At 43.0% G+C, this 24,514-nt stretch overlaps 1 long non-coding RNA gene across 1 annotated transcript in view; it reads right to left on the reverse strand.

Annotated features, from left to right (window-relative positions):
• The window catches only part of LOC106505301, a 93,413-nt gene that overhangs the window by 44,341 nt on the left and 24,558 nt on the right, over nucleotides 1-24,514 (reverse strand). The window lies entirely within an intron of this gene.

Below are 24,514 nucleotides of genomic sequence, written 5' to 3' on the forward strand. Positions count from 1 at the left end.
TTTTTTTTTCCCTTGGCGATAGGACTAAGCTACTGATTTCTTTTTAGTTCACATTGGTGGGGCCAGAATATCATAGTCTAGGTTTTTTTGGTTTGTTTTCTGGTTTTTTTTGGGGGGGGGTGCTGGCTGTGGCATGCTTTTAAAAAAATTCTTCTTCTCTTTAATACTGTCTATATACTACCCAATTTAACCTTTTATTATTTTTTTTTTCCTTAAATGTGTGCAAACTTATCTTCCTCTTTTTAAAGAAACTAAACTATTCCTTGTTTCAAAAGCTTGGCAAGATATTAAAACCAAAGCATTGTTTTTCTTAATTAATCTATTTTTTTAATTTATTTTTATTTTTTAATTTTTTTGTCTTTTTGCTATTTCTTGGACCGCTCCCACGACTTATAGAGGTTCCCAGGCTAGGGGTCTAATCAGAGCTGCAGCCACTGGCCTACACCAGAACCACAGCAACGCTGGATCCGAGCCGTGTCTGTGACATACACCACAGCTCACGGCAACGCCAGATCCTTAACCCACTGAGCAAGGCCAGGGATCAAACCCACAACCTCATGGTTCCTAGTCAGATTCGTTAACCACTGCGCCAAGACGGGAACTCCTCTTAATTAATCTCTATGAATAAGAAATTACATTATAGCCTTCGTGTTAAATGGAAAGGGTGTGTATTTCAGAGAGAAAAGGTAAAATGAATCACTTAGAAGCAGGCTGAACTGCTAACACAGCATTAGAGCTTTCACATTTCACACTTGACAACTTAACCTGATAAGCTTGATTAAATAACATATCTAGAGGTTAACATAAATAAGAGAGCAGATTAGCATTTCTCAAAGAGTGTTCCATAGAGCCCTGCTTCCCTAACATGTTCATAGCCATTATACCTCAAAGGGTTCTCTTATCTAAAAAACTGGGGGGAAAGTGGTTTAGATAAAGTTAAACAAGATTATTTAACATATACTTTTTTTTTTTTTTTTTTTTGCTTTTATAGGGCTGAACCTGTGGCATATGGAAGCTCCCTCGCTAGCGGTGGAATCAGAGCTACAGCTGCCAGCCTATACCACAGCCACAGCCATGCTGATCCAAGCTGCATCTGTGACCTATACCCCAGCTCAGGGCAATGCCAGATCCTGACCCACTGAGTAAGACCAGGGATTCAACCCACCTCCTCATGAATATTAGTCAGATTCATTTCTGCTGCCCTGCAACAGGAACTCCCATAACATATAACTTTTAGGTATACAGTACAACTTAAAAAATGCCACTTTGCATTGTCTAGCTCTCAGATTCCGTTATAACAAGTAGCATTTCCAGCATGAGTGTCCATGTTTCAAAACATTGTTAAAACACACGTTGCATGATACTGAAATACTGATGAATTTTGATGATGCTTGATTAGTCCCACATGGCATATGGTTAGTTTAATGTCCTAAAATATTTTAGTGGCTCTTAGGAGCCACATTGAAAAACTGCATAAAAGTCTTGAGGTCCTTAACTGTCCATGGAAGTAGTTAGCTTCATGATATTACTTGCACAAAGATAGGCAAGGCATGAAGGTATGTGGCGCCTTTGGGGCCCTGGTACAGGAAGTGAGTACATAGCAATCCCCTAGAGAAGCTGCTGTCAGGAGAATGTCTGACAGTGCCACGTCACAATGTAAATGTCATTGTGATGCCTGATGGAGAATCTGTTCTTAGCTTGGACCAAATGGAAAGTTTCAATTAACTTGCCTACCTTACACACACACACACACACACACACACACACACACCCCAGTGAATGCAGGAAGTGCTGGTGGAAGGGCGCTGCCATGCAAGTCTGCAGCTATGCTTTTTCTCCTTCTTTCTCTGCATACAATGCGGACCCGTGGCTGAGAGTGCAGCAGCCAGGAGGTGATTGTGGGATACCTGAGAACAAAAGCTGATGGGCTAAGGATGGCAGGGCAAGAAGGAAGAGAGTGAGCTTGGCTCCCTGACAGCTGCCTAGATCACTGTACTGGCTCTGGACTGCGATGCCTGAGTGTTTTAGTATGAGACACAAATGAAATCCTGTTTGTTTAAGCTGCTGTTAGTCAGGCTTTCTGTTATCTACAGCCGGAACACCTGCTTAACCAAGCCATAGTCTGTCTTGGCTGAGAAAGGACCCCTGTAGCAATAATACATCTGTATAGTGGGCAGGCTGAAAGTCAGATGAGTCTGAGCCTATTTGAAAAAGCAATGGGATGAACCTTCCAGAAACAGTGTCTTGAGCTCTGAAAGGCTTCTTGGGAGAAACACATCCCATATAAAAAGCAAATGCTAGACGCTGTAAGAGACTGACTTGCTAAGAAAGCTTTGGTTGTTGAAGGAGGAGAGAGTATTATGGAAACTGTATTGATATTCAGTTAACAATCTCAAATATTGAATACTGATGCTAACATTTCTTTCCTGACTTAGAACTCATTGGATCGCTACTGGATTATTTTTTCTTTTGTCTTTTTAGGGCCACATCTGCGGCATATGGAGGTCCCCAGGCTAGGGGTCCAAAGAGAGCTACAGCTGCCAGCCTATGCCACAGCCATAGCAATGCGGGATCTGAGCAGCGTCTGCGACCTACACCACAGCTCACGGCAACACCGGATCCTTAACCCACGGAGCAAGGCCCGGGATCTAACCTGCAACCTCTTTGTTCCTAGTCAGATTTGTTTCCACTGCACCACGACGGGAACTCCGCTACCGGATTATTAAGAGGAGGTCATCTGTAAAAGAAAAGCTAAAGGCGGTATTTACCTCCATGTAACCTCACAACACAAGCTTGGGTCCGCTCTTTTTAAGAGAGTATCACACAAGACACCCTCTCCTCTGCTTTGGAACACAGTGCTGAGATGTTTGACTCCTTAAAAGCTCTGATGCATCGTCAGCTGCTTTGGGAGGTGCTGATGCTCTAGTAAGCCAGTGGATGCCATGTATGAGACGGTGGTACCCAGGGAAGAGAGGAAATTTGTTTTTTGGGGAAGTATCAAATATTGTCTGGGGACTCCCAGAAATATTTGGAGGACTCTTGCAGAGGGACTCTCCTCCACATAGGTTGGATGGGGTAAAAGTCCATTTATCCAAAGGTAAATGCTATGAACGCAGCTCCATCTATACCTATAGGCTGGAGGAGCCCAGGGCCACTTATGTTACAGCATGTGCAGAAGTGTTAAGCTACATATTCAGTTGTACCCCTTCATTTCAGTCCCTCAGGGAGGGTCTCTTCAGGGCAGAGGGCCACCACCCTTGACTGGAGGAGTGGCAGGACTCTTACCCTGTCTTCTGTCCTTTCTCTATGGTTTCTTGGTCTCTTGCAGAATAAGGCATGGCCGTATGTGTCATCTTAGGCAACATCTTTGACTCTGGAATTTTATAAGGAAATGGGTTAAGGCCAAAGAGGAGAATTGGAAGCTGGCTGCTTAGGAAGAGGACACACCAAATATTACAGGGTCTGTGTTCTCCAGCTAGTTTGACAGGACAGGAAAGTAGACTAAGATGCAGGGAAGAAACTCAAGGAGGGGGTGCACGTGGCTGGAATAATTCCTTGTATTTCATGTCTTGTAAATCATAGCACAGTGATAGGCAAGAGACAAGATTCAGTTTCGCCTAAGTGGAGAAACTCGATAATACATACTCCAAGATGAAACAGGGGCAACACTGAAATGGTTTCATTTCTTCCTTCTTCCCAGTGTATGTGTGTGTGTGTGTGTGGTGTGTACACACACAGGCATTCCTCTGCCCTACCCAATAGTTAAACTTCTAAAAATGTGGGAGGGGACAGAATTTAGGAAGAAGACAAAAAGATATAGAGAGAAGCCCACAGACTAGAGTTTGGGGTTTGCACCACTTGCTAGCCCTCTGATTGCGGGTAAGTTACGTCCTGTAAATCCTGCCCTATCTGTCTCATAAGAAGAGTATTGTGAGGAAAATAAAAGACACATGCAACAAAGCACTCTGTAAGCAGTGAAGGGCTACATGGATGTTCCTTATTTGTAACATGTGTGTTGAACACGGTGTCATCTGAACAGGGTGTGCAGAAGGCTAGAACTTGGGAGTCTTATAGGGCGATTCTAGCAAGTATCCTGATCCAAAAGGCCAGAGAAATATGCAAGGTTGGAAGGATTTCTAGACAGGGAGAAGCAGGAAAGCTAAACATTGTGTACAGGGCAGGAATATCCAGACCTATTTCGAAGGTCTTCAGCTGGCTGGAATCATTCGTTCTTTCATTCCTCCACGTTATATGGGTCCAACAAAAGGAGAAGTATTGCAGGATCCCACTTATATGAGGAACCTCGAATAGCCAAATCCAGAGAGACAGAAAGTAGAATAGAGGTTACCAGGGGCTCGGGAGACAGGGAATGGAAAGGTATTGTTTCTCGGGTAGTGATTTCCTGCTTGGGTTGATGAAAAAGTCCTGGACATGGATAGTCATGACTGCACAACACTGTGAATATAATTAATGACCCTGAATGGTACCGTTAACAATGGTTAAAATGGTAACTGTTAGGTTAGGCATATTTTAACCACAAAAAAGATATGCGTTCAGTTGCCAAGATTTCAAAGAGTTCTGACACAGAGGAGCAGGAATAGCATGGTAACGTCAAGCCAAGGCTGTGGTAAAACACCCCCCCGGGTTGAACACCAGACTTTTTCACCTCATAGTGATGTGAGGGGCCCTGTCTGTGCAATAGGGATACTAACAGGTCCTGCCTCGTGATGTTGTTGGAGAGTTAACCAAGATGATGCACAAATGTTCTTAGCAGACTACCCAGAACATAACAGGTGCTCCATAAAGGTTTACTCCTGACAGCGGCAGTAGTGAACAGGGGGCTGTGCTCACATTTGTGTCCCGTGTGGGAGCCGAAAAGGCTCTGGAGTTGGGGCTTGCCCCCAGATGAACAGAAAGAGGTTAAAATAGGCAAAGTAATCCCCGCCACAGAGGGAGCCATGGGGATAGGCTACTTTCGATGCTTTTGGAGAGGGAAATGGGAAGAAAGGATGGTTAAGGATTGGGGCTGGAAGTCAGGATACTAGTGATTCCCTCCTAAGTAGGAGGGGGGGTTTAAGTTGCTAAGAGACAAGGAGAGCCTTCTGGAAGGAAGGAAAAAATGAAGGAAGGAAGGGAGGAATTTATTTATTTATTTATTTATTTATTTTGCTTTTTAGGGCTGCACCTGTGGCATATGGAGGTTTCCAGGCTAGGGGTCTAATTGGAGCTACAGCTGCCCACCTACACCACAGCCAGAGCAACACCAGATCCAAGCTGTGTCTGTGACCTACACCACAGCTCATGGCAACGTCGGATCCTTAACCCATTCATTGATTGGGGCCAGGGATCGAACCTGAAACCTCATGGTTCCTAGTCGGATTCGTTTCCACTGTGCCACGACAGGAACTCCTCCTTTTTAAAAAAAAAATTGTTTATTTGCTTGGTTTTTATCACTATGTTCTAAGAGTTATTCATATGCTCTGGATACAAGTCTCATATCTGATACATAATTTGCAAAAATATTCTCCTTTCCTGTAGGTTTTTGCACATTTTGGCAGGTGTCCTTTGAAACAAGAATTGAGTATAAAAGCAAAGGAAGCCGTGAGCTGTGGTGTAGGTCGAGACATGGCTCGGATCCTGCATTGCTGTGGCTGTGGTGTAGGCCAGAGGCTACAGTGCCGATTTGACCCCAAGCCTGGGATTCTTCATACGCCGCAGGAGCGGCCATAAAAACACAAAAAAGAAAAAGAAAAGGAAACTGTCAAAAAAATGAAAAGACAAGGAATGGGAGAAAATACTTGCAAATCATATCTGATAAGGCATCAATATCCAAAATTTACTTAAAGACTTTATACAACTCATACCAAAAAATGAACAATCTGATTTAAAAATGATCAAAAGATCTGCATAGGCATTTTTCCAAAGAGGACAGACAGATAGCCAACAGGACTATGAAAAGTGCTCCGAATCAACTCATCATCAGGCAAATGCAAGTCAAAACAATGAGATATCATTTCATACCCTGTTAGAATGGCTGTTATCAAAAAGATAAGCAATAACACGTGTTGGCAGAGGATGTGGAAAAAAGGGAGCCCTTGTGCACTGTTGGTGGGATAGTAACTTGGTGCTGCCAGTATGGAGGCCCCTCAAAAAATTAAAAACAGGAGTTCCCGTTGTGGCTCAGTGGTTAATGAGTCCGACTAGGAACCATGAGGTTGCAGGTTTGATCCCTGGCCTCACTCAGTGGGTTAAGGATCCAGTGTTGTCATGAGCTGTGGTGTAGGTCGCAGACACGGCTCGGATCCCACGTTACTGTGGCTCTGGCGGAGGCCGGCAGCAACAGCTCCAATTAGACCCCTAGCCTGGGAACCTCCATATGCCACAGGTGCGGCCCTAGAAAAGACAAAAAAAAAAAAAAAAAAATTAAAAACAGAGCTACTACATGATCCAGCAGTTCTACTTCTGGGTACTTATCTGAAGGAAACAAACACACTAACTCAAAAAGATATATACACCTCCATGTGCATTGCAGCATTATTTATAATAGCCAAGACATCAGGACAACTTAGGTATCCGTTGAAATGAATAAAGAAAGAAAATCTATATAATTGTAAATCTATATACATGTATATATGTATACATGCATATATGTGTGTGTGTGTGTGTGTGTGTGTGTGTATACACCCACATGCTCACACAATGGAATATTATTCTGTCATAAAAAAGAAGACATTCTTGCCATTGTGCAGACAACATGGAGGGGTCTTGAAGGCATTATGCCAAGTGAAATAAGCCAGACAAAGAAAAACAAATATCATATGATCTCACTTATATGTGGAATCTAAAAAAAATAAAACCAAACTCCTAGATAGGAAGAACAGATGGGTGGTTGCCAGAGGAGTTGAAGGGTGTGGGGGGTGGTGTAGGGGACAAAATGTGTGAAGACGGTCAAAAGGTACAAACTTCCAGTTATAAAATAAGTCAGTCCTGGGGCTATCATGCACAGCATGTGGACTGGAGTTAATAATGCTGTATTGCATATTTAAAAATTGCTAAGAAAGTAGACCTTAAAAGTTCTCTGAGCAGAAAGCAATTTGTAACTATGCATGGTGATAGATGTTAACCAGGCAGACCGTGATGATCATTTGGCAACATATACTAATGTGGTACGCCGGAAACCAGTATACTGTTACATGTCAATGATATCTTAATAAAAAATAAATTTAGAAAATCTTTTTGTTTGTTTGTTTTTTAGGGCCACACCCATGGAATATGGAAGTTCCCAGGCTAGGGGTCAAATCAGAGCTACAGCTGCTGGCCTATACTACAGCCACAGCAACTCTGGATCTGAGCCACATCTGAGACCTACACTGCAGCTCACGGCAATGCCAGTTCCTTAACTCACTGAGCAAAGCCAGGGATCGAACCCCCGTCCTCATGGATATGAATCATGTTTGTTACCACTGAGCCACGATGGGAACGCCCGAAAAAAATCTTTTAAAACAGTAATAAAAGAATTGAGTGTAACTCTGTCCATCGCATATAAAAAAGTATCTATCGGAGTTCCCGTCGTGGCGCAGTGGTTAACGAATCCAACTAGGAACCATGAGGTTGCGGGCTCGATCCCTGCCCTTGCTCAGTGGGTTAACAATCCGGCGTTGCCCTGAGCTGTGGTGTAGGTCGCAGACGCGGCTCGGATCCTGCGTTGCTGTGGCTCTGGCCTAGGCCGGTGGCTACAGCTCCGATTCGACCCCTAGCCTGGGAACCTCCATATGCCGCGGGAGTGGCCCAAGAAATAGCAAAAAGACAAAAAAAAAAAAAAAAAAAAAGTATCTATCGTTCATGAGTTAGATGAGGTGGAGAAAGAACTGAAAACCAAGAATGGCTGAAGGAGGTTTCACGGTTTAACCTGGAAAGGAGAACGGTAAGGTGATGTCTGCCTCAATCTTTAAATAAATAAAGAGCTACCACATAGAATGAAGAACAGACCTGATCTGAATGTCTCAAAAAGGGAAAACACATGGCAGGAAGAAAGCAGATTCAGGAGTTCCCCTCATGGCTCAGTGGTTAACAAATCTGACTAGGAGCCATGAGGTCGGGGGTTTGAGCCCTAGCCTTGCTCAGTGGGATACAGCGTGGCTGTGAGCTATGGTGTAGGCTGCAGACGCGGCTCGGATCCCCCGCTGCTGTGGCTGTGGTGTAGGCTGGCGGCTGTAGCTCTGATAGTTCCCCTAGCCTGGGAACCTCCATATGCCATGGGTGAGAGCCTAGAAAAAGCCAAAAAAAAAAAAAGAAAAAAGAAAAAAAAAAAAGAAAGCAGATTCAGATTCAAATTAAATGGCTTCTTTAATCTTAGAGTTGTTTCAACCGTGCTTTCATGGGCGCTCTCTACAATGGAGGCATTCATGCAAAAACTACATGGTCACATCTCCACAACATGGTTGGAGAGAAATTAAACTAGATAATCTCCTGGTTTTCCTACTGTGCAAATTCTGTGAGTCTATCAAAGTACACGTTTTCAAATTATAAAAGGTAATATCAGCTAACATAAAGGTTTTTATTGGCTTAATCACCTCATCTGGATGTGTGAGAGTTTTGAATCGTCATGTTAAAAGGCCTAAAAGTACTAAAAAGTAGTCATTCCCCCCAAAAAGTCAATTGGTAGAAGCTGTTTTAGAAATACTGCTCAAAACTTTAAAAGCTTGAAGGCTTTAGCATCCTGGTAAAAACAATGTTTTATAATTAATAGAGATTTATTTCATAGTATAAGAGTTCCTGTCATGTGTGAATAAATAACTCAAACAAAAATAAACATGATTCGTGCCCATTTAAGTTCATTTTTTTCTCTCAGTTGCAGAGGTCAGATCCAAATATTTTCATAGAGCAATATTACTCTCCTTCTGTGGTCATGACAGGTAGGAGAAAATTGCTAAATTGTTCATAGAGAAGAACTGGCAGAGAGTAAAAGTTCTAGAAAACATTGGTGAAAATATTTCCTGGACCAAGGAACAGAGAGTAAAAGAAAAAATTCCTTTAGACACAGAGCTCAGTGTAAAGAGCTTGAAGCACAAAAAGGGTCAGTAAAATCATTGTTCATTTTCCTTGGAAAACTTACAAAGACCAGAAATAAAGTCCAGGAGAAAACTGAGCATGAAAAATAAATCCAAGGATAATTACTTTTACTGCTATAAAGCAGGTTTAGCAATAACCATTCAGTCACTTGCCCAGGGCAACCGAGAATTTGTACCAGATGAATGAATAATAAAGAATCTTGACTAAATTCCTCTTATGCGAAGGGTTAACTGGTCATGACAGAATCAGATATTGGTAAATTGTTTAAATTTATTTTCATTTTTGTCTAAGAAAGATGTGAGGACATGAAAAATGAAAATCCCAGAGGGAGTTCCTGTCGTGGTTTGGTGGAAAGGAATCTGACTAGCATCCATGAGGACGCAGGTTTGATCCCTGGCCTCCATCAGTGGATTAAGGATCCAGTGTTGCCATGAGCTGTGGTGTAGGTTGCAGATGTGGCTCTGATCTGGCGTGGCTGTGGCTGTGGCTGTGGTGTAGGCCAGCAGCTGTAGCTCCGATTCGACCCCTAGCCTGGGAACCTTCATATGCCGAGGGTGCGGCCGTAAAAAGCAAAAAAAAAAAAAAAAAAAAACCAGAAGACTAACAAACAAAAAACCCTGAGGATCTTAGGAAAGCAAAGAAGATACAACTTTTTAAGAAACAAACCAGAGTATGAGCTCTTAGAATGCAGACCATTTCCAGAGCTTGAACAAAGGAGATTCACCATAAATGTTAAAATGCAACAAAAATAAGGACGGTAAAAGAAGTTACCAAGACAATTTAGCACTCATTTCAATAGAATCTAATTTAAGATAACAACAACATAAGTTAGCACTGTGACGTAAAAGCAAGTAAAAATAAGAGGCCAGGGAGTCCCTACTGTGGCTCAGCGGTAACGAACCCGACTTGTATCCGTCAGGACTCATTCTATCTCTGGCCTTGCTCAGTGGGTTAAGGATCTGAAGTTGCGGGGAGCTGTAGTGTAGGTCGAAGATGGGGCTCAGATCCCACGTTGCTCTGGCTGTGATGTAGACAGTTCCTGACCTGGGAACCTCCATATGTCACATGTATGGCTCAAAAAGACCAAAAAAGAAAAACCAAAAAACCCCTTACATGCTGGTTTTCACCACGTTGTGCAGAAAAAAGGGTGAAACTGTCCATCACTTGGGAGAGCACAACGAGGACATCTCAGCAGCAACTCGATCCCCGTAGCAGCAGTGTGACTGCTTGACAAATGTTGGGATGAGGACCAATGAGGCTATTTCTGAGCTCATCTGGGAGGCCCTTGAGAACCCTCGGAAATGGCTAGGGTCGCTCTGAGGGTCCTGGGTCCTGGTAATAAGTCCAGAAGTGACTTAGGTGATCAGTGCTGCGTTGCGGTCCACTAAATGTACACCATGAGAGCCCACAAGGTAGATAATTTTGTTATGCCCATTTTGCAGATGGAAAAATTGAGTCACCATTCTAGAAATTAACTGGATTTTCTTTTTGCTGTTCCACAACTGCCACCCTCTTCCTGCCCTTTTGACACATTGCAGCTATTGGTTCACTCATTAAATAACTGAGTCTAATGTAGAAAGGCTTCTTATGGGGCCTGAAATGATTTAACGCTTTAGGGGCAGGAGTCTGTCCTCCAAAGAGCAGAACTGTAGGGCTCTTTCACCATTAGACGACTTCAGCGTTACCAGGAAGCACACTTGTTTGTTTACACGAGTCCACAGTAAGTTTTATAGGGATTGGAGAGTCTGTATTCGTTAAAAAAAAAAAAGTACACATTTTCCTCTAGTTTTTATTTCTGATTCTCATCCATTTTGACAGTAATTTTTGTTTTTTAAAAAAACCTTACATGAGCAGGTTTTTCTCATATCTTAATTATTTGAAAGAAACTTAAAAATCCTTTTCCCTACTAATTCTAAACTTTTTGAATGCAGTTGTGCTAGGGGTTGAATCAGAGCTGCAGCTGCCTGCCTACACCACAGCCACAGTGACATGGGGATCTGAGTCACTTCTGTGACCTACACCACAGCTCATGGCAATGCTGGATCCCAGACCCACTGATTAAGGGTGGGATTGAACCTGGGTCCTCATGGATACTAGTTGGGTTCGTTATCGCTGAGCCACAAGGGGAACTCCCCCAGCATGTGACTTTTAAAGGAGCTTTTCCGACATTAGAGGGATGTTAGAAAGAAAGTATGATGGCAAGAGTAACAACAAGCTTCTGCGCAGGTGCAGCCCCATCCTAGGGCTTCTCAGTGGGACTGTGGCTAAACTCCCTCTGGTCCCCTCCTTGTGGCAGAGCGCAACAGTCAGCTGCTTGGGGAAGCAGATATGGACACGGGGCTGGCAATGTCAAAGGTTTATTGGGGGATAAGACCTGTGGGAAGAAAAGAGAGGCCCTGGGCTTGGGCACATGAGCCATCAGACTGAGGAGCCAATCTGACAAAAGCCCTTCCTCCCCCACGGGAGCCCAGGAGCAGGCTGTCTTTGCTGTGCTGGACCTGAAGGAGTTAACAGCTCTAGAATGCCATTGACCACACTCCTCACAGCTGGGCAATGAGTCTTTCTGGAAGGATTCTCTGAGCAGCACACACCCTTGGGTCCACCGCCAAACTCAGCACCTCTGGGTCCTCACCACAAATGCCTTAGCACCACTCTGCCTCCCATTCTGGCCAGACTGACCCCTGACCCCAAGAAGAAAGTCTGCGGCCTGATTTCCATATCCTCCCAGCCCAACCCAAGACAGACCTCTCCCCAGCCAGACTGGCAATGGGAAAATCCATTCCACTCCTGGGAAACCCTACTGCCACCCACAAGGGTGTGGTCTGGCCTATGACCCTAATAAGATAAACATGCCGACATCTAAAAGTATATTTCCCCAATATGGGTTATTCTGTTTTGACAAGTACTGCAGGTGCCATGTCGAGACCTGGTCCAAATGGCGCTGTGCCAATCTCGGTAAAGAACCTTATCAGTCTCTTGCCTCCAAGAGTGTCATCATCTTGGAAGCCAGTTGCATCCTTTGCATCCGGGGCATCTTATTAAAAGAACAATATATGTAAAAGTGCTCAGAGACTCATTTTATATGTAAATGCGGGAAATTATCTACACAGTGCCAAATATTTGTGGATGTATGGAAACATTCTTGACTGAATTTCTCACTTTCCTTCTAAATATAACTATCATGTACTTTCAAATAGTGAGTAATTGGCAGGAACAAGCCAAAGTTTAAGAAGAGAGCATTTAAAGCATTTTCTGATTTTTCTCTTCATATGGTTAGTTTCGGAGTTCCCGTTGTGGCACATCGGAAACGAATCCGACTAGGAACCATGAGGTTGCAGGTTTGATCCTTGGCCTCGCTCAGTGGGTTAAGGATCCAGTGCTGCTGTGAGCTGTGGTGTAGGTCACAGACTCAGCTTAGATCCCACATTGCTGTGGCTGTGGCTTAGGCCAGCAGCTGTAGCTCTGACTCAACCCCTAGCCTGGGAACCTCCATATGCCGCAGGTACAGCCATGAAACGTACAAAAGACAAAAAAAAAAAAAAAAAAAAAGACAACAACAAAAAAACCATATGGTTAGTTTCAAGCTCAAATACAGATTTTTTTTTTTTTTTTTTTCCCAAGACTTAATCGTAAGGCATTGGTTTGGACCTTGAAACTTATTCTCCAATGAAGCGATCGCATTTCCTTTCCTGGGAACCTACAAAAGGCAACGTAAAGACTTACTTTTCTTTCTATCATAAAATATGCTTGGAGATATTTTTAAGCGGACGGATTATTCACTCCCGTTATAATACAATTCAACATGGCTACACACAAGACAGAGAAAACTCCAAAAACGGGGAGGGAAACTCAAAATAGAGGAAGGAACAAGGAGCTTGCTGGGTAGATGCGAGGAGAAAGCCTGGACACATTTTCCGCCTCCTCTTTGTTCAATATTCATTGGTCTTGGTTTTCACCATTTCTTATATTCCTCCCTTTCTCCCTCTACCTCCTTTTGCTCTTCTTCCAGTGACACCTCTTATCTCCATTTTTTCTCTTCCATCTCCTACATTTTCTCCCTCCTCTTCCCTCAAAAGCCTTCTCTACTCTCCTTCCTCCATGAGGCTCATGCCCATCATTCCTTCAAATTCATCTTGAGTTTGCCTCCTTTTTGCCCTCTTGGCCATTGCCTAGATCAGGCTCTCATGCTCCAGCCTCTGCCACCCACATGATTCTCCCTGCCTCTCCTCCCTGCTTTCCATCCACTCTCCATTCCGTAATAAGACACATTTCATCACATTGCCTTCCTATCAAGACCTTGATTCTCTTGGGATCAGATCGGAACTCCTCACATCTGGCTCCTGTCTACCTCCTGCCGTCTCCTTGCCACTCCTCCATCCATTTCATCGGACTCGTTCCTTTCTGGACTCTCTAGCTGGGTTGGGTAGGAAAGTGAGAAATTCAGTCAAGAATGTTTTCATAGGAGTTCCTGTCGTGGCTCAGTGGTTAACGAATCTGACTAGGAACCATGAGGGTGCGGGTTTGATCCCTGGCCTTGCTCAGTGGGTTAAGGATCTGGCATTGCCCTGAGCTGTGGTGTAGGCCAGCGACTATAGCTCTGATTAGACCCCTAGCCTGGGAACCTCCATATGTCATGGGAAGCAGCCCTAGAAAGGGCAAAAAAAAAAAAAAAAAAAAAAAAAGACACACACACAAAGAGAATGTTTTCATAGATCCATCAATATTTGGCATTATGCAGATAATTTCCTGCATTTACATATTAAACAAATCTCTCATCAGGTCCCTCGGGGTCGTCTTCTAACTTAGCACTTCTAGTTGCATCCTTCTATTTTTTCTACGAAACTCTGAGCACCTGGAGGGTAGACAGACACTAAGGCTTTTAGCTATGATAGAGTGTTGCAGAATTAAGTCCATGCCGTGCCGCTCACAGTTTTGGGCACAGTGACAAGCAGAGTGAGGAACAAGGTCAGAAGTAAGGAGGAGTGACAAGGTCTTAGGAACAGCTGCAGAGGGCCTGCATTAGCATAAGCGGAAGGAGTCCCCCGTGAAGGAGGGAAGTTCTCAGGAGCGGATGCTAGAGAGGACCAAGTTCACAGCAGCCCATAAAGTTCCACAGGCAGGGAACTTGGGCTAAATGGGCACACAGAAGCCAAGAATGTCCTGTGCACTTGTTGTAATATATCACAACATAAACAAAAGCAAATAGGAAAAATCAATATCATAGCGCCAATGCTTTAGTCTAATATGCTCTGTTGACAGTGACTACAAAAAATTGGGGAGTTCCCGTTGTGGCACAGCAGAAACAAACCTGACTAGTATCCATAAGGATGTGGGTGTGATCCCTAGCCTTGCTCAGTGGATTAAGGATCCAGTGTTGCTGTGAGCTGTGGTGTAGGTCGCAGACGTGGCTCAGATGTCACATTGTCATGACTGTGGTGTAGGCTGGCAGCTGGAGCTCCAATTTGACCCCTAGCCTGGGAACTTCCATATGCTGCAGGTGTGGCCCTAAAAAGCAACAACAAAAAAATTGAAATGCAGTAATTCTTGTGAAAAAACTTTCTATGTTACTGTTCTAAAACATCATGAAACAAATACCTCTATCTATTATCTATCTATCTATCTATCTATCTATCTGTCTATCTATCTATCTATCTATCTATCTATCTATCTATCTACCTGTCTGTCTGTCTGTCTGTCTGTCTGTCTAGATAGGGTTGTTCTGAAACAAACCCTATTGAATGCTACTTCATAAAGAGTATTAGTTAAGGCTCTCTTTTGCATTTTTGCATTGTGAGGTCCTCCTGCATTTTACAAAGCCTTTTCCTCCCAGGCAAATCTTGTCCTAAAAAAAACAACACTTTTGACAAGAGCAACAAAACTAGCCCCAGATTCCTGGTAACAGGAACATTTGTCTTAGAATTTTAAATTCTTAGGAGCTGGGGGTGGCCATGCATTAATTATGTCAAGCCATAAGGGAAACATGGCTTCACTAATGCTGCAGTGGAAATTCTTTTTCTTTTTTCCATCCAAATCTGCTGACCCACAGAAACAACAATAACAAAAATCAATCAAGGTCTACATAAATATGTAATTTAATAGAGGTTTTAAAAAGAGAAATAGAAAGTGTTCTGCTTCATACTTTAGTACAATGAATATTTAATACATACAGCAAATAAAAAATACTTTTGTTCTTTCTTTGGGTGATGGGGAAGGCCGAGAACAAGGAAGAATGAAGAAGGCAGTAGAACTGGAAATAAAGAGAGTAAAGTCTGGAGACAGTCATAAGAGAACCCAACATACACATGGAAAGAGAGAGAGAAACAAAAAGCAGAGCCAGGAAGGTGGAAAGATTAAGCTTTGGTGGTTTGACCAAAAGGATTAAGCTTTGGTGGTTGATTGACTGTGAGGTGTGAGAAGAGAAAGACGTTGCCGAGGACAGAAAGGTTTCAAATCTCAGTAGAAGGTGGTACCACTAACCCAGATGAGGAAAAAAAGGGGGAACGGGGTAGGGGAGAGGAGGGATCTTGAGCTCTGCCATGGTGAACTTATTTTGTGTGAAGGACCTATAGACACTCCAGGCGGAGGTTCTAATTAAAGAGTTGAAAATACAGAGTTAGGGACTTCAATTTTGAATTCATCCCTTTAGAGCTGACGACCAAGGGAGTTCCTGCTGTGGTGCAGTAGGTTAAAATCCAGCATTGTCTCTGTGGTCTTGCAGGTGCGACCCCCAGCCCAGCACAGTGGGTTAAACATCCAGCATTGCTGCAGCTAGGGCGTAGGTCACAGCTGCAGCTCAGATTTGATCCTTTGCCCCAGGAACTTCCAAGTGTGGGGTAGGGGGGTGGGTAGGAATTAGAGCTGACAACTACAGCTGTGAGAGTGAAAGGAAGTGCTAGGTGGACAGTGAAAAAAGGAATGTGCAAAAGTAAAGAAAAAAAAAGTAAAGAAAAAAAAAAGAATGACTTCAGAGAAGGGCGTGTGAAAAGGTGCTTAGCATCACCAATCTTCAGGGCCATGCAAATCAAAACCACAAAGAGCTCTCACTTCACACCTATTGGAAGGGCTATTATCAAAAGGACAAGAAATAACCTGTTGGCCAGGATATGGAGAAAAGGGAAGCCTTATGCCCTGCCGGGAGGAAAGTAAACTGGGGCAACCACTCTGGAAAACAATATGGAAATTCCCCCCACATTAACAGCAGAACTACTACTGTATGATCTAGCACTTCCACTTTGGGGTATTTATCTGAAGAAAATGAAAACATTAACCTGAAGAGAAATTTGCACTCCCTTGTTCTCTGCATAATTCACAATAGCCAAGACATGGAAACAACATAAGTATCCCTCAGTGGATAAGTGGATAAAGAAAATGAGATTTTACATATATGAATTATATATGATTATATATATGAATACATTTGAATTATATATATGTCTATATATATATATTTCAGCCATAAAAAGAATGAAATCTTGCCATTTTCAGAGACACGAATGGGCCTTGAGGAGGTTATATGCTAAGCGAAATAAGTCAGAGAAAGACAAATACATGATTGCAAAATCTGGAATTTTAAAAGAGAAAAAATGAACTCATAGACCCAGAGAAGAGATTGGTGTTTTGCCAGAGGCATGGACTGGGGGTGGGTGACATGGGCGACGGCGGTCAAAAGGCACAAGTATTCAGTTATAAAATCACTAATTCGTGGGATGCAATGCGCACTGACTATAACTAATACGGTATGGCACGTTTGAGAGTTGCTAAGCGAATAGATCTGAAAAGTTCTCTCGGAGTTCCCGTCGTGGCGTGGCGCAGTGGTTAATGAATTCGACTAGGAACCATGAAGTTGCGGTTTTGATCCCTGGCCTTGCTCAGTGGGTTAAGGATCTGGCATTGCCGTGAGCTGCGGTGTAGGTTGCAGATGCGGCTTGGATCCCTCATTGCTGTGGCTCTGGCGTAGGCTGGATGCTACAGATCTGATTAGCCCCCTAGCCTGGGAACCTCCATGTGCCATGGGAGTGGCCCTAGAAAAGGCAAAAATACAAAAAAAAAAAAAAAAAAAACAAAACCCCAAAACCTGAAAAGATCTCTCAAAGAAAAAAAATTGTAACTAGGTGTGGTGATGGATGTTAGTTAATCAGACTTACAGTGGTGACCACTTTGCACTATCTACAAGCATTGAATCATTATGTTGTACACTTGGTATATGTCAGGTGTATATCAAAAAAGTGAAAAAAAAAGAAATGACTTTTCTGAAATATTGCAGTAAACGTTTTAGGCAAGAGCAATGTGACCGAATAGCAGCATTATTTTGCAATATTTGGCTTGATATTTTGTGATATATTGATCTAAATGTAAATTTCTAATTTGATTTATGGTTGTACTTCATTTTAATAGAAAAGTATCTCACAAAGATACACAGAATCCAAGGGAAGAAGTGCATCTTTGGCGGCACTTGCTAAAAATGATACCCATTCTTCTATCCTACACATTAATTATGTAAAAGGTTTTGGTGAAGTCCAGATGCTCAATTTCTGTCTTTCCTGGTATCAATTGGTTGTTCTTGCACATCCATTGGAAAATGTTGTATTTTTAAATTTTTAACAAATAGGTTGAAAGTCCACTGAAACTCTTCATTTGGTGAATTTTAATTGGTTAGAAAATGTCCTTTTTTCTTTCTTTCTTTTTTTTCTTTTTTAATAGAATGGCATCTGAGGCATATGGAAGTTCCCAGGCTAGGGGTCTAATCAGAGCTGCAGCTATCTACCTATGCCACAGCTCACAGTGAGGCCAGGGATTGAACCCGCATCCTCATGGATACTAGTCGGGTTCATAACCTGCTGAGCCACAACAGGAAATCCCCAGAAAATTATATTTACAAGTTTTCTCCCAAGTTTTTTAGGTGTGTAGATACAAAAATTTTAGTAGGTGTCATGTCTGCATTGATTAGACAACAAATCACTTCACAGTGAAAACACTGCCAAACTTGTTTTCAAAATGCCCCTCTCCAGAATACAAGTCTGCTTTGATTTTTTTTTTTTTTTTTTTTTTGTCTTTTTGCTATTTCTTTGGGCCGCTCCCGCGGCATATGGAGGTTCCCAGGCTAGGGGTCGAATCGGAGCTGTAGCCACTGGCCTACGCCAGAGCCACAGCAACAAAGCAGGATCCGAGCCGCGTCTGCAACCTACACCACAGCTCACGGCAACGCCGGATCGTTAACCCACTGAGCAAGGGCAGGGACTGAACCCACAACCTCATGGTTCCTAGTCGGATTCGTTAACCACTGCGCCACGACGGGAACTCCCTTTTTCTTTTTCTTTTTTTTTTTTTTGTCTTTTTTTTTTTTTTTTTTAGGGCCGTACCCAAAGCATACGCAGGTTCCCAGGCTAGGGGTTCAATCAGACCTATAGTTGCCGGCCTACACCACAGCCACAGCAATGCAGGATCTGAGCCTCATTTGTGACCCACACCTCAGCTCATGGCAACACCGGATCCTTAACCCACTGAGCCAGGCCAGGGATTGAACCCGCATCCCCATGGATGCTAGCTAGGTTCGTTAACCACGGAGCCATGATAGGAACTTCCAAGTCTGCTTTGAAAAGTCATTAATTTCTCACCCTTTAGCTGACTTCATTCCAGATCTGATTAGACTGCTATGGTTTTCCCTCCTAATGTGGCCGAAGGAAGAGCACTTACTGAAAAGTCAGGTCTGCCGTTTCATGTTCCCTTGGCTCACAACATCATCGTCCATCCATAGCATCTTGGCAGTGATTAGTAAAAACCTGTATCCAGGAAGTTCCCACTATGGCTCAGTGGTGGTAACAAACCCGACTGGTATCCGTGAGGACTCGGGTTTGATCCCTGGCCTTGCTCAGCGGGTCAGGGATCCGGCATTGCCGTGAGCTGTGGTGTAGGTCAAAGACATGGCTTGGATCCCGAGCTGCTGTGGCTGTGGTGCAGGCTGGCATCTGTAGCTCCAATAGGACCTCTAGCCTGGGAACTTCCATATGCCACAGGTGCGGTCTTTAAAAAAAAAAAAAAAAAAAAAAAAAAAAGCAAATAAAAAAACCTTGTGTCCATTTTTTTGAGGGTTAGTTTGTTTAAAACTAGTTCTTATAATCTGTGTAAGGCCTGGTAAACTGCAGCTTGTGGCAGTGCGCTGAAAGCAAGTGAATGGAAGCCATTATAAAGGTCAGGCTCGTTACTGCAATGCCCAGTCTTTCCAGAGTGGGGGCAATAATGCCACTCTGTATACAACAGTTAGTACAGCCTTGAATGTGGATTTCAAAATGTTAGGAGACCATAATTTCCTACTCATCTTTAGATGAAAAAAATATGAATAGAATCCTATTATTTTCTTCCCATGCTACAGTGGTTTGTCTTCCAAAACCCAGGGGAAGTGTGTCCCCACTTTGGAAACCACTGCTTCGGAGATGGAGTTCTCAAACTTGAGACTGTTCAACAATTTATTTGGAGTTCTCATCGTGGCTCAACGGAAACGAATCTGACTAGCATCCATGAGGAGATGGATTAGACCTCTGACCTTGCTCAGTGTGTTACGGATCCAGTGTTGCAGGGAGCTTCGGTGTAGGTTTCAGATGCAGCTCGGATCCTTCATTGCCATGGCTGTGGTGTATGCCTACAGCTACAGCTCCAATTCAACCCCTAGCCTGAGAACCTCCATATGCCACGGATGCGGCCCTAAAAAGACAAAAGACAAAAAAAAAAAGAAAAAAAAAAAAAGCCACCAACAAAAAAACCCTTGTTAAACATGCAATTTCCAATCCCAGAGATTCGGATTCTGACTTAGTAAGTATGAGCTGGGGCTGTAGAATCTGCATCGTTAGTAAGTCCCTTGGAGTTTCTGATGCAGGTGGTTTCCAGACCACATTTTTCACGACTCTCCTCTAAAGATAAAGCTATTTCAATGCAGCACAAAACAGTCTAATTTTAGAAGAGATATGCATGTAGCAATTGGACAGTTTCCTTAGAAGTATAACCTAGATCTCCCTGGAACCGCCCACCGTCATCCAACAAACAAGGTCTCATTAACAAGAACAATGAATGTTCTAATTTCATGAAACCCTTGCTCATTCAAGATGTCTATCTCCTCAGTAAGGACTCTTCAGATATTTCTGAGCATCCGCAAGGAATGTTTCACGTCACTGTCTCTCTCCTCTAATCAAAGGGACTCCCTCTAGTGTCACAATTCATGGGTCATACCAAGAATGTCAAAGTCCATGGCCAGGATGCTGTTTTCCAAGCCTCCCTATCTTAGATGGGGTTCCCTGACTCTGAGATAGAGAATCGTGGGCAGAAGGTTTGGGGCTGGGGTGGAGAATGCTCTCAGGAGATACACTTGTAAAGAAGTAAGGAAGGCAGATTGAGCGCAGGGAGAGTCCAGGAGCTTAGCTAGCGCTGTGGCCAAGTCTGGAGGAAGGACAGCCGTTCAGTGCTATCCCACAGTGAGGCAAGCCACCTGGGCCTTTGTATGCCTGCGGTAGCCGGTCACTAGCCACAGGCTGCTCTCTAGAAGGCAAGGTCAACCCCTGTGGTTGACAGCAGTGTCCAGTGAGGGACACAGCTGTGAGCCATCAGTAGCCACCATCCCCAGCCTCTGGGGTAGGGATGTTTAAGCTCTGAAGAGCGTCTCCAACCAGAACACTGGAGAATCCACTGCAGTCCACACTTTGCACCACTTACACCGTTGTACTTTTTTTTTTTTTTTTTTTTTGATGTGTTTGTGGGAGAAGGTCAATGCCATCTCATTCTCTCTCTTTTTTTGGTCTTTTTAGGGCCTCATCTGTGACATAGGGAAGTTCCCAGGCCAGGGGTAGAATCGGAGTTGCGGCTGCCAGTATACACCACAGCTCACAGCAATGCCAGATCCCTAACCCACTGAGTGAGGCCAGAGATCGCACCTGCATCCTCATGGATACTAGGCAGCTTTGTTACTGCTGAGTCACATGGGAATTCTCATGCTTTTTTTAACAGTTAGTTCACCTCATCTGGAAATGGCTTAGCTGGGATTTTAGTTGGGCAGATTTCCTGGGGACCTTACAAGAGCAGGTCAGTGGGAAAAACTAAAGACCTTATTGTTGTGGTTGATCTCGACCCTGTAACTGATATTCAGTGTCTGCGTCTTCCTTTACTCCTTCTAGATTCCACCTAACCTTGGCTGGGATCATTGCTGGTCTAGATCGCTTGCCTGGTAAAATGACTCAGACCACCATTCCTGAGAAGTTTGAGCCTCTATGAATCTGCAGCTTTTTTTTTTTTTTTTTTTTTTTTTTTTTTTTTTTGTCTTTTTGCCATTTCTTGGGCCGCTCCCTCCGCATGTGGAGGTTCCCAGGCTAGGGGTCAAATCAGAGCTGTAGCCACTGGCCTACGCCAGAGCCACAGCAACGCGGGATCCGAGCCGCATCTGCAGCCTACACCACAGCTCAGGGCAATGCTGGATCCTTAACCCACTGAGCAAGGCCAGGGACCGAACCCGCAACCTCATGGTTCCTGGTCGGATTCGTTAACCACCCCACCGAGCCACGACAGGAACTCCTACAGCTTTTTTATGTTAGTTTCCTTAATACTGAACAACTGAGAGCCAAGGGATGCTCCTCTGGATTATTTGAGCACAAAACATATTTCCCCGCCCTCAATGTGTAGCAGCATCTCTTCTCTCCTCCTGAGGCTCAGATCTGTCTCCCACCCACCTAGCTCCAGTGTGGAGGGAATTTTGACGGAAACTATCGTAACATTAGTGAAGTCCATGGAACTTTAAGAGACTGCGCTGTGCCGTAAAAATGCTATAATGTGTAATTGTTTAGTTAAAAAAACATAAGTGGCAAAGAACTACTTTGATGAAACATTTATGAGTTGCTCTGTTCTGACACCCCGAGACTTTTTCATCAAGAAGCAAAAACTCCTCATTGATCCTAAACCTTGTCTAGCTATTGCCCGCCTGTTTCTTTTCTTTCAAGGACAAAATATTCAGGAGTTCCCTGGTGGATTAGTGAGTTCAAAACCCGGTGTTGTCACTGCTCTGGCTTGGGTCAGTGCTGTGGTGCATGTTCCATCCCTGGCCAGGGAACTTCTACCTACTGTGGCATGGCCAAAAAAAGGACAAACTATTCAAAAGATAGTCTGGTCTATACCAGCAATTTCCAAAGCATCTAAGAAATACTAGTTCATGGTATTGAAAAGCAATTTTGGAGTTTCCGTTGTGGCTCAGTGGTTAATGAATCCAACTAGGAACCATGAGGTTGTGGGTTTGATCCCTGGCCTCACTCCGGGGGTTAAGAATCAGGCATTGCCTGAGCTGTGGCGTAGGTCACAGATGCGACTCACATCCTGCATTGCTGTGGCTGTGGCATAGGCTGGCAGCAACAGCTCCCATTAGACTCCTAGCCTGGGAATGTCCATATGCCTCAGGTGTGGCCCTAAAAAAAAAAAAGACAGAAAAAAAAAAAAAGCAATTTTATGGTAAATGCACTTAGAAATTTTAATTATTAGTAATAGCTAAGTTTTGCTGATGGCTTACTATAAATCAGGTGTTATGTCAAGAGCTTTCAAAGCATCATGTCATTTATTTTACTCAGGGAGTTATTCATTTAACAAATATTTATTGAGCCACTATGCGCCAGTCACTGCAATAGATGCTGGGAATATAATTGTAATATAATAACCACAAAAGACATAGTTGCTATCCTCACAGGGCTCAAGCTTTAGTGGGAAGAGAAGTATTAATCAAAGACTCACAAAGAAATGTAAAATTTCAGGGGTGCTTAATGCTATAAAGGAGAGCTACATGGTAGTATAAAAGAATATAATTGAGGGCGTTCCCACCGTGACACAGCAGAAACGAATTTGACTAGTATCCATGAGGATGCAGGTTCGATCCCTGGCCTCACTCAGTGGGTTAAGGATCTGGCGTTGCTGTGAGCTGTGATGTAGTTTGCAGATATGGCTTGGATCCTGCATTGCTGTGGCTGTGGTGTAGCCCAGCAGCTTTGGCTCTGATTTGATCCCTAGCCTGGGAACTTCCATATGCCACACATGTGGTGCTTCCCCTAAAAAAAGCAAAAAAAGAAATATAATTGAGAAGTTGATTTGGAAAATTCATAGAAGACTTCCCTAAGAAATTAGAAATTGGGCTGGGATTGAATAATGAATAGGATAAATTCATTATGACATATATAATGAGTGTATATATATATATTCCAAAATAAGAAGAAAGAATGAAGAAGAAAAAAATGGAAAAAGTGTTTAAAAGTATTGACCAGGAACATGGGATAGCTTCCATTTCTTTGTATCATCTTCCACTTTATTCATCAATGCCTTATCTTTTTCAGAGTATATACAAGTCTTTCACCTCTTTGGCTAAGTTTATCCTAGGCATTTTTTTTAATTTTGACGTGATTTTAAACAGGATTGTTTTCTTGCTTTCTCTTTCTGAGCTTATTATTAGTGTATAAAAAAATCAACAGATTTCTACCTATTAACTTTGTATCCTGCAATTTTACTGAATTCATTTATTAGTCCTAATAGGTTTTCTTTTGGCAGAGATTTTAGGGTTTTCTATGTATAGTATCATGTCATCTGTCAGTGGTGACAGTTTTACTTCTTCCCTTCCAATTTGGATGCCCCTTTTTTGGTTAGTTTCTTTGGTTTTTTGTCTGATTGCTGTGGCTAGCACTTCCATTACTATTCTTTTTTTTTTTTTAGTGCCACACTCCCAACATATGGAAGTTCCTAGGCTAGGGGTCGAATCATAGCTATAGCTGCCTGCCTACGCCACAGCCACAGCAACACTGGATCCAAGCCATGTCTGTGACTTACTCCACAGCTCATGGAAACACCGGATCCTTAACCCACTGAATGGGGCCAGGGATCAAATTCATATCCTCATGGATAATCATTGGGCTCATTACTGCTGAGCCACAGGGGAGCTCCTCTGTTACTATTTTTAAAAGATGTGGTGAGAATGGTCATCCGTGTCTTATTTTAGAGGAACAGCTTTCAGCCTTTCAACATTTAGTGAGATGTTAGCAGTGGGTTTGTCATATACAACCTTTATTATGTTGAGATATACTCTCTCTATACAAACTTTGATGAGAGTTTTAATCTTGAACGGATGTTAAATTTTGTCAAATGCTTTTTCTGTGTCTATTGAGATGATCATGTGCTTTTTATCTTTCTTCTGTTGATGTGGTATAATCACATTGATGGTAGATATTGAATGATACTTGTAACCCTACTTGGTCTTGGTATATGATCCTTTTAATATACTGTTGAATTGAGTTCACTGTATAATATTGTGAATCAATCATACTCCAGTAAAAAATGATTGACCATAATTCTTCCATATTTGACGAAAAAAATAAAAACACAATTCCATAGGTCCAGGAATCTCAGTAAACTCCAAGGAGGGTAAATATAAAGAAAATTA

This window comes from Sus scrofa, chromosome 11 (assembly GCF_000003025.6).
Source record: "Sus scrofa isolate TJ Tabasco breed Duroc chromosome 11, Sscrofa11.1, whole genome shotgun sequence".
In the NCBI taxonomy this organism is placed as follows: Eukaryota; Metazoa; Chordata; class Mammalia; order Artiodactyla; family Suidae; genus Sus; species Sus scrofa.